The sequence below is a fragment of the Venturia canescens genome, chromosome 3, assembly GCF_019457755.1.
Source record: "Venturia canescens isolate UGA chromosome 3, ASM1945775v1, whole genome shotgun sequence".
In the NCBI taxonomy this organism is placed as follows: Eukaryota; Metazoa; Arthropoda; class Insecta; order Hymenoptera; family Ichneumonidae; genus Venturia; species Venturia canescens.
This window is the reverse complement of record NC_057423.1, coordinates 19,010,231-19,027,162: the sequence shown is the minus strand read 5'-3', so window position 1 is coordinate 19,027,162 and position 16,932 is coordinate 19,010,231. Positions and strand designations below refer to the sequence as shown.

Below are 16,932 nucleotides of genomic sequence, written 5' to 3'. Positions count from 1 at the left end.
TGTCCTGTAGTGTCTTTTTAATCCATTGACTTATAGTTTCTGCTGATACCGCCTTATGTGGTTTCTTTATAGAAACTAAAAGACGATATTCCATGCCTCTCAACTCCTTTGTTTTGCTAACATAATCTGATACGGTATTGGCTGGACAGATTGATAAATCTTCTTTGAAAAAGGGTAAGATCAGGAGTGGCTGAGCTCTATTTACCGCTGATGTCTTCACTCTTTCCGTAATTTTTATCTCCAACCGGTCCGCTCTTACTATAATATTCCGAATGTCAATGAACGTTAAGGTTTGCATACGATGTCCAGTCGTCAACGCTAACAAAGTCGCTACTTTTCGTGTCAGTTTTTCCAAAGGGAGATTGTCATTCGGTCCCCATTTCTTGAATTCATCTAAGACCACACTAGGGTCCCACGTATACTCATATCTTGCCCTTGGAGGCCTCAGTTTTGAAACGCCCTTGAAAAAACGTTTCACCTGCGGATCCACGCCCAACTCTGGACCGTAAAGAAGTGCAATAGCCGAGCGGAAACTGTTTAGTGACCCATACGAGGTTCCATTCTCAAATTCCTTAGTAAGGAACTTCAGTACTTGTTCGACCGAACTCATGAGAGGATCCGTCCCTTCTTGTTGATTGAATACCTACCATCTTTTTAATGCAGTTTCGTACTGATTCAATGATGACTCGCACAAAGACGCCATCAAAATATTTAAACTATTCTCAGGTACTGCTCTGTTCCTTAATGCTTGTTTGATAAGAGTCCTGCCACCAGGGTAAGATTTCTCCACAATGGATGAGGTTCCCTGTTCAAAGATGTTAATAAGTTCAAATCCGGTTTGAAAATAATTGATTTTGTTTCCAACATTGACTCGAAGATTGGGAACCACGGTTGAGTAGGCCAATAAGGGACCACTATTATTCCTTTACTTTTTTCTATTTTAATTTTTTGCAGAGTACGTAAAATCATGGAAAAAGGCGGAAACGCATAGAAGAAAAAGTCCCATTTCACAGTAAAAGCATCAATTGCCGAAGCCCCAGGCTCTTTTTTCCAAGATATATAATTCGAACATTTACAATTGGTTCTAGACGCGAATATATCTATTTCCGGACTTCCAAACTTGACAACAATCTCTTCAAAAGCTTCATCTGCTAAGGCGTATTCAGTCTCAGGTTCAAGTTTACGAGATTCTGAATCTGCCTCTTTGTTATCTTCTGACCGAATGTAAGATGCAAATACCCACAAATTCCGATATTCGCACCATTCCCAAATTTTTCTGGCTACAGCGTTTAATTTTGGGAACTGAATCCCGCCCTTTTTATTAATATAAGCCATAGTTGTAGTATTGTCTGTTCTCAAAAGTATATCGCAATTTCTCAATTGGTATGCGAAGCATTCTAATGCAAACAGGGCGGCCTTTAATTCAAGGTGGTTGATATGCAATAAATGTTCTTCTCTGCTCCAAAAACCGTGTGTTTTCTTGCCTGCACAAGCAGCACCCCAACCTGAGAGAGAAGCATCCGAAAAAATCTCAATTTGTGGATTAAAAACCGAAATCTGGTTTTTCGCTTTTTTAATGTTGTGGTCCCACCAATCAAAGTCCACTGACAAGTTTGTCGGGAGTTCCATTACTTTATCAAAATTTTCATTATGCTGTTGAAGCGCTAACATTTTCGCTCTTTCAAATCTTTTCATATATACTCTCCCATATTTTAAGGTCGGGCAACATGACTCTAACGTTCCAATAAACGAAGCAAATTTTCGTATTCTGCACTTTTTCTTTTTTCTAAAATTTTTTATCAACCCACTCGTCTTTTCTATTTTGGTTTCTGGGAGTTCTACAGACATGTGCACTGAATCATATAACAGACCCAAAAACATGCACCTAGTTGACGGTATCAAGATACTTTTCTTTATGTTGATCAAAAAACCTAACTTTTCCAGTAGTGTTTTTGTGTGACGAACATTCTCCAGACAGTCCTCAAAATTATTCCCAAACATTAAAACCCTAGGGAAAAAAGGTTGGGACAAGTACATTGATGGTCTCTTGTTTCTGGATGACATAGAAAAAAGATTTAGAACCAGGAAAAAAATTCTATAAAAATAATAAACGAAAAATTGAAAAGTTCAAAAAAATTCAACAAAAATAAAAAACAATCGAAAAAATTCTGTAAAGAAAAATAAAAAATTTTCAAAAAAAAATCATAAATATTGAACAAATTGAAAAATGTACTATCCAAGTTACATGCAGTATAAAAATGTATGATATCAATTGGAGGCCAAGTTTTTATTGATAATTTGGAATATTTATCGAAAAAATTGGAAACTGTAATGAAATTCATGATAATTATTTTCACGAAAAACTTAATGAAAAAAAAGACATAACGGAAGTTACGTGCAGTACTAAAATGTATTATATCAATTCGAGGTCAAGTATTTATCAGTTATTCGAAATATAATCTCCGGCGACAAATGAGCGTTGAGAATCCTTGTCGGGCTCACAACGTTTTATCAAAATTACTAAAAAATTAATGGAAATAAAATCATTAAAAATTCACATGAAAGTCATTCGTTACTTCAACAAGGTACACACTTTAAAGAATCGATTCCCCTCCGACTTTCAGGATCCCCTGGTATTATTCACAACATTCAACTTCGATTGGATCGGTACAAATTATGTTCAAAAACGTCTTAAACGTACTTGTCCGGCCCATCACTTCGTATTCTATCTCGATCGTCACGTCGTACTTCTATCTCGATCGACGGCAGGTGCGAAGTCCCAGAAGGAGCTGATAACACAACTGACGTTGGTTAATCGGTTACCTGCTCATTTACATTTTCTGCACCATCCTCCTCTGCCTCGACTTCTTGATTTTCTACGTCAAATGATTGCGGAGTCGAAGAATTCGAAAAACGGCTAGCCGGTGTATCTGAACCATCGCGACGTCGTCGCTTTCGACTATTATCTCGATGCTTTCGATGTTTGTCTGTCAAGAAAAAATGAATTTTTCCTTCAAATCTCCTTGCAAGGAGTATCACTAAAACTTGTGAGATTTCGCGATCATTCCGACAGAACATATTTCCATGGATAATAAACCTCAGATATCGAGGAGGAAATTGATTCATTACGTTTTCCGATCATGAGTATGCAATGGCCACACGTCTTGCAGAGACGGCGTTCCTTGCAGAACTGGGAGACTTTAACCTTTCAAAGATTAAAGCCTCGGCCACTCATGTACTTTTTCCACCATAATCCATCGTTGACGGACTATGTTTTGACCCAGAGTCCTTCCTTAAAACGGGGAAAGAATGATCGTACTCACTGCGATGTTTCCTTTTTCGACCGACTTGTTGCTCCAAAATTCTTTCCAACCTCTTCAATCTTTCCTCCAAACGTTTATTTTCTGAACCGTTTTTAGACTCATCTTCACTGTGACTATCCATATTTTTTATTGATTTTCACTCTAGTTGTAACTTGTGTGACGTTTTCGGCACAAGGAAAAAGAATGACGAGACCGAGTATTATGACAACGACATTCAAATTTTTTGGTCTTTAAAAATTGTGGTGACATCGGTGGAAGGCAGGGGTACTACCGGGTGATCTTGAGGAAGAGGCGCGAAATACAATTCTCATCGAGATTGGATTATTGTAAAGTTGAAAAGTGATTATTAAAATAATAAATAAGATATCATCCATTTAATAGTTTTTGGTTTTGCCAGTTATTCTCCAGCTCACCCCGCCCATACCGCTGCAAGCCAAGCCGGCAAATCATCATTTTCCTCCGATCATACTGTGTCACCCCGGTGACTGGCACCCATGAGAATAAGACCTTTTTCTCAAAAATATAAAGCAGTATGAACGGTAGAATTTGATTTTGTGACAAGTCGGGAAAATTTCGGTCACAATACTTATCAATTTTTCCAAGACTTTGTATGTAGGGGTTTTTCGGGTCGCTGATTACGAATCCGGCAATGGATTTTCAAAATTCAAAATGGCGAATCTAATATGGCGGACGTCGATTCCTAAAAACTTATAAATTTTCCGAAAACTTTGTATCTAGGGGTTTTTGGGGTTGCTGATTATGAATCAGACAATGGATTTTCAAAATTCAAAATGACGGATGAAATATGGCGCACGTCGATTTCTAAAAACTTATAAATTTTCTCGAAACCTTGTTCCCAGAGGTTTTTCGGGGCGCTGATTACGAATCCAAAATAACAATTTCGAAATTCAATATAATGGATGTAATATGGTGCACCTGGTAATAAACGTCATGTCAACGAATGTCCTGAAATTTGTCAAAATTCTGCACAGGGGTTTTTCGGGTACAATAATTGCGAATTTGGCATAAGATTTCCTATATTCAATTATGACGTCAACTTTAAATTTCCGAAATAAAAAATGGAAGATCCGATACTAGAGGTCATTATTACACAGTAGACGTAGGAAAGATGAAATGAATTGCAGTCGAAAGAAGAAGTCAAATGCAGGAAAAATACCATGACATCTGTGTAGTTGAAAATCCTCATAACCGAAACAGTCGTCCCACGCTTCGTATTATCCCGAACTGACGACGAGGACGTGGCGACAATCCAGTTCCATTTTTTTTATCGTTTTTATTTTTTTTCACTCTTTTATTTTTTTATATTTTTTTTATTCTGTTTTTCAAATTTTTCATAACTTTTTCATTGTTAACCTTTTGCGTTCAAACATTTTTCTGAAGTTGTTCATCTTTTTTAAAAATTTTCATTCTAAAGATGGAGTTACGAATAACGTAATAAATGTAATGAAGTTTACAAAATCACGATTCATAATGACATTTTTGTATCAGGCTGCTATTATTATTGATAGTGTAATCTTTTGAAACAATTCGAATCACCAGCAATACAGAATAGAACTTACATTCTGTACAACTCTAGAACGATTTCCTTTTATTTGATTTAGTACTACATATAGCACAGCGCCGACGCTTTCCATATTCCGGTAAATGTGCTTCCTCTGATAATCTCTTTTCTGCACAAACTTGAGGTTTCTGACCACTTACAATAAATAGTTAATTTTTTCTGCCCAATTCCCGAGTCATTTTCCCTCCTTATAACGAGTCCATAATTTTTAATATAAATTGTTTCAATGTCAATTTATTTTTGTTCTCTTTTTCGCAGTGGATAATGTAAGCATTAGTGATAATAGTATCAATCAAATGCCAAAACATTCTAGGCCACTATTTACGTGATTTCCGATTTATTTGATAGGTCGATTTGAGCATATCAGCTTTGTCTACGTAACCCAATATGTTTGTTATAGTCTGCAACAATGGTTGGACACTTTATTTCCAGAGAAGAACGATCTTTTTGTTACCGATTTACTGTGGTAAATTCACATAGATTATAGTAGTTGGATAAAAATCTCACTGGTTTATTACCCATCCATTTGATCCAGGTCATCCCTGACGAAGATGTACGATACTCATGATCACCTCTCTTCATCTGTTTATCAGCCTTTTCGTCTTTCAGTAATCCAACTCGATCTTTATGGCCAGTCCCACAACTACAGATACCGTCGGCTTTCAGAGACGTGACAAAATCAATACTCGTGAAAAAGTTATCAAAAAAAACACGATGAGATTTGCCGACGAGCTCTGGTGTAAGGTCCCTAATGACTCGAGCATCTAAACCTTTCTCAGCTCTATCTTTCTCTTTTCCTGAGTATATCTGAAATTCGCAGATATATCCAGTTTGATCAGCACGTAGCCATACTTTGTAACCTCTTTTTATTGGCGTAGCAGCATTATACTGCTTTAGTGAACTCCTACCCTTGAATTTCATCATAGATTCATCGATGGATTGATACTGAGATGGCTTGAAACAGCTTTTGAACGTCATATTTAATTGATCAACCATTGGTCTTAGTTTCAAGAGTTTATCATATCCTGGTTCTCCTTATTTTATCTCTTGTCGCACGTCGTTAACGTGAAAGTTATTCAAGACAAATCCAAAACGATTGACAGTCATCGCTTTGCTTATGTAAGGATCACGGAGCTAAGGATTCATCGACAAATAGTCTTTATACGGAGGCGATCTCTTTATACCCATCAGTATATTGATTCCTAAGAATATTAAAAACTCACTTCTTGATACAGGATTTCTTGAATGGTTTGCTTTATTTATGTAAAGATTCGTTTGTACTACGAGGTAGTCAATAAAATCAATTGAAAGAAGACAATGGAAAATATCGATTGGCGTTGAAACAGAATCTGGAACATTCGGCCCGCAGTCTTCGGTAAAAGGCACATCATGTTGCAGTTTATCCTTTTTTGTCCATATAATACCTGAGCTTTCTGATCGATTACATGAAATATCCCTTTCGGATTCATCGTCAATATCTAAATAATCAATGTGTTTTGGAGTAAGTTTGGTGTAAGTCTTAGTCATCGTCGTCAGAAACTTCACAATAACATGATTGATTGTCACTTGGGATGTCCACAATTTCCTCTGCCATTTTCACTAACCAAAATTATTCAGGTGGTTGGAGATGTTATTCCCAAATATTTTTAGAACGATAAGAAAAATATCCCATGAACGGTTGAATATAACAGTAAACTGACATAGAATTTGGTAAGTATATATAGTCTCAAGAGTACTCAAGAAACAAAAATCGAAAATTATACCTGCAATCAAACGTTGTAGATAAGCACAAAATTTCAACCCTCGGTACAAAGTTTCAGGAAAATTGATAAGTTTTGAGACATTGATATCCGCCATAGTGCATCCGCCCTTTTGAATTTTGAAAATCCAACGATGGATTCGTAATCAGCGACCCCAACAACCCCTATGTACAACGTTTTAGGAAAATGAATAAGTTTTTAGGAATTGACGTCCGCCATATTGGATCCGCCATTTTGAATTTTGAAAATCCATTGCCGGATTCGTAATCAGCGACTCCAAAAACTCCTGCGGACAAAGTTTTAGAAAAATTGATAAGTTTTTAGGAATTGACGTCCGCCATATTGGATTCGCCATTTCGAATTTTGAAAATCCAATGACAGATTCGTAATCAGCAACCCCAAAAACCAAGGTATACAAATTTTTAAAAAATTAAGTAACGTTTCCAATGTAAAAATGAATTTTTACCAGAAAACCAGCATTTTTTGAGTGATTGTTTATTATTAAGATATCAAATAATACATTTTTCGAGCGGAAAAAAAATTTTAATCAAAGGTGGAGATATATTAAACTCAATGACAGCAAAAAACCCGATTAAAAATAGTTGGAAAAACGTTTTAAAAATGAAAAACTGATTAAATCAAGGTAGGTCACTCGTGACCCACCGTGAAGGAAAGGGTTAAGACCCGACCGACCGCATTAACGAATTGTTAATGCGTTATATGCATCCATATACGGGATTTCGGATATGCATGAATATTGGATATGACGATGATTAATGTAATTCAGAAGGAATAACATTTTATGATATGGTGCGTGAAAATTTGTCGTACCTCACAACCTTTATCCGCTCTCAATGTCTTTTTCTACTTTATGTTTCAGGTGAGTGAGCATCTAAGAAGAGAATACGGTACATGAATGGAAATAATGAACATGCGTTAACGAATGGCAAAAACAGATGTACGGCGTTCGTTATATTTTTTTTTTCTTTCGTATCACTATGATTATCGAAAGCCATCAGATACGCCGTTTGTATAGAGTTTAATGTCAAATGGATTAATCTGACCGATACAGCTGTTCGCAGATATGGTGAAGTTTATTTTCCTTATATAAAAAAATCAGTTTTTTGCATCTGTAATGATTACTATTAAATGCTTACGTCAAATTTTTTAGTGAAGCTTCTAAGCTTGAAAAAAGTAGAATATATTAGTAGAACTATTTTTTTCAGGAATAGATTCTACGGCTTGGTCTGAGATCTCTCTTGTATTTTCATATTGAAAACTTCGTTTTGTATTTTAAATAACGTGACGAAACATTCCGCAACTACAATTAGTCTGAAGATAGCCTCGAATATGCTGGGGCCTGACTTGAGATTCTTACTTCGCGAGTAACGAATAACTGAGCGCGTAGTTGCTGACAGGCGGCGGCCATATCAAAGAACGATACGAAGGCCCGAAACATGCTGTGGCGAGCGATATGAACGTCGCCAATCATCAAATAATGTAACTATGCGACGAAAATTATTTTTTTTTGTTTCCAATAATATTAAATCATCTTGCGATGATTAAACTCAAATAATCGTAGAAAATCCGGAAAATCAAACGAAAACACTTCCATAACCGAATTTTTCTGCTAAATACGTGAAATTGATTACATAAAAGTGCACTCCACAGCGCATATGTATAAAAACAGTTCTAGGAAAGAACGCCAAGGTGAGGGCAGTATTTCGATGGATCTAAATTTTTTATTTCTATATCTATATTTATATTTTATTTCTATATATATTAGGGTGGCCCTTAGTATGGGTAATAAAAAATTGATCGCGCCGCCCCCCAAAACGGTTCCAAATGATAAAAAAAAAATCTACGCAAAGCCGTAGGTATGTCCGGTAAGAGGAAGACGTGCCTGTAAGCATGAACTTGGTTTTAAATATCAATTTTTCTGCATGATTTAGTAATTTTTGAAAATATTGTATTTCAGTGAAAAATGGTCGTATCGAGGTCTAAAAAAACGCATTTTGAAGCTTCAAGTTTCTGATTTCAAGATCTTATGACGAAAAAAATGCAGAGCTACATGTTCTGCGCAATTTTGAGAAAAAGTGCGAGAAAAAAACAGCAAATTTTTATGCTTTTTTATCAATCCCATAAGCGTAGATTTATTTTTTTCAACTAAGCCATGGTATGAACCGGATAGCTGGTTTATTAAGCTTCAATTTGCTTTTTTTAAAACTTGGGTAGAACCATTTTTTGCTGAGATGTTGAACTTTGAATGAAGAACTCTTTTATCTTTGATCGACGATATCTCAGCAACCAATGGTCGCACAGGAAATTCAAGGGCAGTTCTGAAAACCGGAATGAATGTCCTACAACGTTCCGTTGCAATCTTGAAGATAAATTTTTTATTCCATCCTTGTCGTGAATTTAAAAAAATAGGAAAAAAAAGATAATTTATGGTTTTTCAGAAGCTCTCGATGTTGGAAGGAAGCCTTAAGAAAAAAATCAATTTTCATCGAAAACTTTCGGAATTTTTTTTTGTATATTTCAGCCTTATTTGTGAGAAAAATGTAGAAAAAACTTAGAAATTTTTTTTTTTTAATTTTTGTCATGATCATGACTCGTTTAACGTAAAAAACGTGACCCTTAAATTTGATTAATGTTTGATCGGTTGCAACGAAGAAACGATTGGTTAGATCGAAAAGTAACTTCGCAGGGTTTTTGGGTGTATATTGAGCTGTAAATGGCATACTCAACATCAGTCATTTCATGATTATTTGAAATTTGGCTATTGACTTTCTGAAAAACCATAAATTACTTTTTTATCCTATTTTTTTTAATTCACGACAAGGATGAAAGAAAAATTTCATCTTCAAGATCGCAACGGAATCTTGTAGGACATTCATTCCAGTTTTCAGAACTGCCCTTGAATTTCCTGTGCGACCATTGGTTGCCGAGATATCGTCGATCAAAGACAAAGGAGTTCTTCTTAATTCAAAGTTCAACATCTCAGCAAAAAATCGTCCTACCCAAGTTTTTAAAAAAGCAAATTGAAGCTTAATAAATCAGCTATCCGGCCATACTATGGCTTAGTTGAAAAAAATAAATCTACGCTTGTGGGATTGATAAAAAAGCATAAAAATTTGCTGTTTTTTTCTCGTACTTTTTCTCAGAATTGCGCAGAACATGTAGCTCTGCATTTTTTTCGTCATAAGATCTTGAAAATAGAAACTTGAAGCTTCAAAATGCGTTTTTTTAGACCTCGATACGACCATTTTTCACTGAAATACAACATTTTAAAAAACTACTAAATCATGCAGAAAAATTGATATTTAAATCCAAGTTCATGCTTACAGGCACGTCTTCCTCTTACCGGACATACCTACGGCTTTGCGTAGATTTTTTTTTTTATCATTTGGAACCGTTTTGGGGGGCCGCGCGATCAATTTTTTTTTTTACCCATATTAAGGGCCACCCTAATATATATTGTAGCATAACGTCCTCCCGAGAACAACCCGAATCAACACGAATCCGAACCTAACCCCATAAACATCGCGATCCAACGCGATGTTTTTACCAAGCGCGTACAAACGACTGATGGAGCTACGTCACTGTTAGTCGGCGGCGGCCGTACTGGTGGGCAAATTGCCCAGAGCAACACAAAGGTCCAATACAAAGCGGTGGAGCACGATACTAACGGCGCCCCGTATTAAAAACTCGAACTACAATATTTTTTTCTTTTGTTAATTAAAATTCAACGCGATCTCGGCAAATATTGTAACTAGGCTAAAAAGACGCGGAAAATTATAACGAATCGAGGAAAAATAATTGCGACATAAAATTTCAAAAATAAATTCCTGAAAACAAATAAATAAAAATGTGCTTTCCTGCGCATGCGTAGATCGAATATTCTCGAACAAGCCGTGACCCAAACAACAATTTTCCAACCAAATTAAATCTTTTTAAATTGAACTTTGTTATAAGAAAAAACTTCTGTAAAAATTGTTAAATAATTAATCCAGTCAACTTGTGATTTTTTCGTTGTAACATAATGCTGTAAATTATAAAAACGAACTTTCGCGCATCATATGATAATTCTTGGAACCAATGATAGAGCACGAATCATGGCAACGAGCGAATCCAATACAGCGTTACAAAAAAATGCGCAGAACCAAACTAAACTTAAAATTTTCGGCGTTTGATAATTTTATGGTGGGGAAATGGGTATAAAAAGCGCTGCGCGACTCATTCGCCAGGCAGTCTTTCCTCAAACTTCTGACTTGGAACAAAAAGGCTAACCTCAAATATTCTTCCTGTTCTAAGCAAGCAAACTAACCATCCTAATTTTCATGGATACCTGAATTCTCGGAGCGAATCGGCGACATCTCGATCCCATAACACGTGGACGGCAGGTTACCTTTAACCTTGCAAATGCTCAGACTCTCGGACAGATTTGGTGACGTTTCGATCCCATAGCCTGGGGTTTTGTTCTTTAACCTAATGTATTTTTTTTTTTATTCTTCTTTTGCTTGCTAGAATCAGGGAAGATTTTTCTTGTAATTAATTTGTGATTTTTGTACATTCTTTCTGTAAATGATTCTTTTTATTCGAACTTGATGCAACTGAGTCCGAGTCAGACTTCATTTTTTATTTTTGTAAATTTTGTAAATACTATAACATCATCGATAGTTCAAGAAGTCGCGGTGCGAATTTGAGGTTATATCACTTCAGATTAATAATAATTTTTTTTTGTATAATATCTCAAAAACACTTTTGAATTATCGAAACCTTTTTATTTTTATTTTGAAAACGAAGCATAGTTAAAAATTGTTCAATACGAAAACGGCGAGCGCAATAAAAATGTCCTACAATTGACGAACGCGATCACAATAATAAATAAATAAAAAACCAATAATCCTGTAAAATCAATCAAAATTGAATAAATCGGAATTGTGAAATCCTTCAAAATGAAAATTCCGCGTTCTCACGTTTCTTTCATACCTGCTCCTTTTCTATAAATGTAGCTCGAACCGACGCGTGGCGGCATTCAGGCCGGGTCGGCGAAAGCGTTACCTCACAATATCTATCTATATTCTATCTATATCTATATTATATCTATATAAATTTTTTATTATAAATCTATATTTATTTTGATTTGGATGAGCAATTTAAATAAAAAGTGATGATGAAAAAAATGTTATTTTAAAGAGGATAAATTACGCTTCACTTTGCTGCTTCTTAAATTTGTTTACATTTTTTTATGCACGGTTATCCTAATTTTAGCTAAAAACGAAGAGTCAGAAATTGTGGCGTATTTCGAAAACTTTGGGGGTTCCGAAAAAATTTCATGAGGGTAAAAAGTTGTTTCGGTTTTTAATAAACGTGTTCTAACTATTTTAGATTTCTTTTTTGAAAATCTTTCTTTCGATCTTTTTGGTCAGGTCTCGACTGATAGTAACTCGAGAATTATAGGGTTTGGGATAAAATTTCATGAGGGACAAAATGATGGATTTATCATCCCGATAGAAAAAAATATTCATTTGATTTCTTACCTTATTTATAGCTGTTTCACATTGAAAAAGCCACCTTTGACTATGAGGACTGCGTTGATGAGTCGTGGCATTCGCTCGATTAATTCGTTAATTATGGCTCATCCAAACTTGCCCAAGGGTCATAAAATTTTTGCCATAAATCGCTGGCAGAAGAAGAACATGTTGTTCTAACTTTTCGATCAAGCTTCTCCCACAACAGCTGGATCGCATTCAACAGCGGACGTACTTTCTGCTTTTTTTTTCACGTTCTAAAATTATTTTTAGCAATGTTTAACGTAGTTCCGTATATAACATGTATGGACTAAATTTTGAAACGCAGCGTACAGTGAAATCCAATGCTTATACGTTGCTCATGGCTACACTTTTGTCAAAGCTTGTACACTCGGTCTGCCCTATATAATCACACCTCATGCATGAATAGATCCTCTACATATATAAAAAGGAACGCTGTAATCGAGGCAACAATCGCATTCTCCAGTACTACTGTCATCGAGCGTCAAAGTGTCAGTGTTTCCTGAAATTTTATTTATTTGTTACGAAAAAAAGTCAAAAATTGTTCCAGTGCCAACTTAATTAAGATGGTGGTTGAATATTAGAGAACAAAACTACAGTATTCTCTTGTATTGCGACTATCGATTCGTTCCACCGTACACTGCTGCCTTCTCGTCACAGCTGGTTATGTTTCCGTTCCGCATCAAATAAAATAAAGATTGTACATCTATTGATATCACTGAAACTAAACAGTCAAAAATTTTAATTTTTTTAAAATAATTTCCACATAAGTACTGAATACACGATTGGTTTTATGCTAAAGTTGTAAAATCTGTTTAGCGTCCGTGATAAAAATTGTGAACCAAGTGCTATCTAGTCACGTATTAGGTCTAGCCATCGCATACAAAATGACCCATTTTAAATAGCAAATATTCAAAAAACTATACGGCGAATAGATTTGAAAGTTTGGCAGTCGGTCAATGAAGGCTATGTTTATACTATCCTTAAATTTCAGCCGACTCATAAGATTTTAACAAAACTACAAAACTACCTGAAGTTTTTTTTTACGATTTTCGTAATATTATGCAGGAGCGAGCAATCATCAATGTGCCAGTCCGAATTTTTTTCCCCGAGAGGAAATTTTTATTTGATATTTTTTATTTGAGAAATTTCTTTCCATGGTCGCTGTGGTTCTGTTGACATTAGAATTTGCACGAGGTGTATGCGACTGATTCAACTATCCTTATTCCATTTCCTTAATAACTCAATAAATTTTCGTCCCAGTACTTTTTATTCTCGCGATACTTACTTTTTCAATTATATTAACATATATTACAAAACTTTGTTGTTGTTGAATACATGATTGAAAAGTGCTCTGACCAAGTTTTTCCGTGATCGGTCAGATCGTATCAATCAATTTCATATTCGAAATTCACTCATCATTTTCTATATAAATTTACACATGTTCATTAGTGTATTTGCGTTTGAAGTAATTCCCCTAGTTTTCCCTTGGAATAAATACGAATCAATTGTAATTATTCTGTACGAGAATGTTGAGGGACCTTTTTGTACTCCCCAGCAGTTACGTTTTTCCGAAAACCACCTAAACAAATAAACATTGCTCCGAGGAATGTTTCGGAATAGATTATTCCGGAAATACCATAGTATGAAATGCAGGCTTTACATCGACGAAGTAGTCGGAAAAAAGACTACTTAAGTTGTAATTTATAGGAATATACTTAAGTTGAATAGGAAGTCTACTACTATACACATATACATTGGAGAGTATTGACGAGAATGTATGTAGCAGAAGTAAGCTGAGAAACAACAAATGTCGTGTAGAACCACTAGAGCGTGTAGAAACGACAAGAGAAGCGAATAAGAAGCACGTCACGGTGGATTGCCCTTCCTGAAAAGGGCCTCTCATTACAGTGGAGTATTCCGAAAGCTTTAGGAGTTTCGCGTTTTATGCCTACCGTGGATCCCTTTCTTCGATCCCCTTGAAAATATAAAGTGCACCGCAATTGTTACTATTTATGAACTCGACGATGTAAAAAAGGGACATTGTCTTTTTTTTTGTGTACAATACTTTTCTATTGCGTACAGGCTTTATGACATCTTCTGCTCAACTCTTAGGAATACTATCGTATGCTAGATCATCAGGTGATGCCGCACTCCGAATCAGCGTACTCGCTTTACATGTAACATACAAATGTGAGTGCCTCCAGGGTATTCAGATAGAGTGTTTACGGAAATTCTAAAGCACAAACAGATGAACTTGATGAATTCGCGACCATGAGTGATAAGTACATTACAATGATTAAGTAGGGGCTCGCCAAATACTACATCGGAATATTTTTCTCGTACAACATTATTCTTTGCATTGCGATTTTCATTTGTTGTAATTCTTATCTCGAGTCGCGGTAACAATTTGAAACAACTATTTACTGTATTTTTTTACTGTTCGAAGTAATCATACGAAATATTTTTTGAGGATTGCATTATCATAATTTTTGGCTTTAACTATATGTCTCAACTTCATAAAAGACTGTTTTTTATACCGTTTTAAAATGAATTACTTATTCGAGGTAATTATAGTGTGAAAGAATTTTCACTAGAATAATTTTTTGTATGATATCAGGAATCTTTTTTTTACAGATATACTTGTATTGTAGGACTGACCGTCTATTCTTAGTCTTTCCTCTATCATAAAATTAGAGAGAAAATTGGAAAAAATGCTAAACTACAATCTGACCAAGAGATCCGAAGAAATGATCTCGTGTGCGATAAAAAAATCTATCATATCCAATAATTAAATTATCTGAGGGCAGATCAAGACGAGTAACGGAAACGCGGTAAAACTTAGAATTTAAAAAAAATTCAATTCAATTAATCGTATATTAATTATATTTAGCCATGAATGAGTATTTAAAAAAAAATACAGAACAAGTCGAAAAAAACTTCACCAATCTTTAAAAAAACATTATCTTTAAAAAAAAACTAATCTGTATCTATTTTTTAAAGTGTCAAAAGTATCAAATAACAAGTAAAAAAAAAACCGAAAAATCGCGCTTGAAATCATTTTTGAAACCGATGCCTCATTCTTCTTATTTGATTCGAACAGCTGAATCAATTGAAAAAAATTCCATCTAATTTACGTGCAGCATTAAAATTTATTATATCAATTCGAGGCCAAGTATTTTCTAATAAATTGAAAAAAGTTACCATTTGAGTGACGTGCAGCACTAAAATTTATGATATCAATCGAAGGACAAGTAATTTATGAGTAACTCCAAATTTTGACATTATTAAATTGTTCTAAGAAGCTTTTAAATCCAAAAAAAAATCACATCAAAGGTATAGTAATTTGTTACACTATGTTGGCAGAGACTTTGAAGAAAATCGATTCTTTTCAGACTTTCAGGAGCTTCTGATATTATTCACAAAATTCGACGTCGATTGGATCGATACAAATTATGTTTAAATATGAGTTAAAAGTACTTGTCCGGCCCATCACTATCCACTCAAATAAAAATCAATCATAAAAAAACGAAATTGTACGGCAGCATCAGGTTAAAAATTTATTGAAATGCGATTTATTATTAGTTTAATGTTCTTAATAATAGTATAGGTTAGTTATGTCGAATGAAATTCGTTCGATGGAAGAAGTGAGAAGTCAAAATTGCCGTCATTCCAATACAAACTGGGGAATTATTTTGGAAGTTTGAACATATTTAATAGGCAAAATGTTTTTCATTTATCGATGCACAATAACATCCCTTGTATATTACAGGATAATTGGTTTCCGTTCTTATTAAATTAAGGGAAAATTAATTGAAGATAACTATCTAAATTCCTTCCGCATGAATATTTGTGCTGCATCAGTTCAAGAAAAGCCCTGATTTTTATTTGAATAAACAATTTTCATGGAAAGTGATGAGCTGGACAAGTACTTTTAACTCATATTTAAACATAATTTGTATCGATCCAATCGACATCGAATATTGTGAATAATATCAGAAGCTCCTGAAAGTCTGAAAAAAATCGATTTTCTTATAAGTCTCTGCTACCATAGAGTAAGAAAAGACTAGCTTGCATGTGATTTTTTTGGATTTAAAAGCTTCTTAGAACAATTCCATAATGTTGAAATTTGCAGTTACTCATAAATTACCTGTCCTTCGATTGATATCATAAATTTTAGTGCTGCCCGTAATTCAAGTGGTAACTTTTTTCAATTTATTGGAAAATACTTGGCCTCGAATTGATATAATAAATTTTAATGCTGCACGTAAATTAGATCGAATTTTTTTCAATTGATTTAGCTGTTCGAATCAAATAATAAGAATGAGGCATCGATTTCCAAAATGATTTCAAGCACGATTTTTCGGTTTTTGATTTTTTTACTTGTTATTTGATACTTTTGACACTTTAAAAAATAGATACCGATTAGTTTTTTTTAAAGATAATGTTTTTTAAAGATTTGTGAATTTTTTTCGATTTGTTCTGTATTCTTTTTAAAGATTTTTTTATAGATGGAATTATCAGCAAACGAGGGACCACCAATGTACTTGTCCCAACCTTTTTTTTCCTAGAGGAAGTTTATGGTTTGATATCACGTATTTTTTCTCAAAAGTTCCTTATTTATGTTTAGTTGACTATAGGATTTTAGTTTAAATTTCTAGGAATAATTTATGAATTTCGGCTTATAACGTTGGTTTTCACGAAAAAAAAAC

General features: G+C 34.6%; 1 protein-coding gene across 1 annotated transcript in view; it reads left to right on the top strand.

The window, feature by feature from the left end:
* Positions 1-16,932, top strand: part of LOC122408437 (protein lin-11-like) — a 715,873-nt gene that overhangs the window by 373,483 nt on the left and 325,458 nt on the right. Inside the window, exons 4-5 of the mRNA XM_043415231.1 lie at positions 7,546-7,752; positions 7,892-8,165. The gene's annotated coding sequence lies outside the window, so the exon portion shown is untranslated. The remainder of the gene's footprint in view (positions 1-7,545; positions 7,753-7,891; positions 8,166-16,932) is intronic.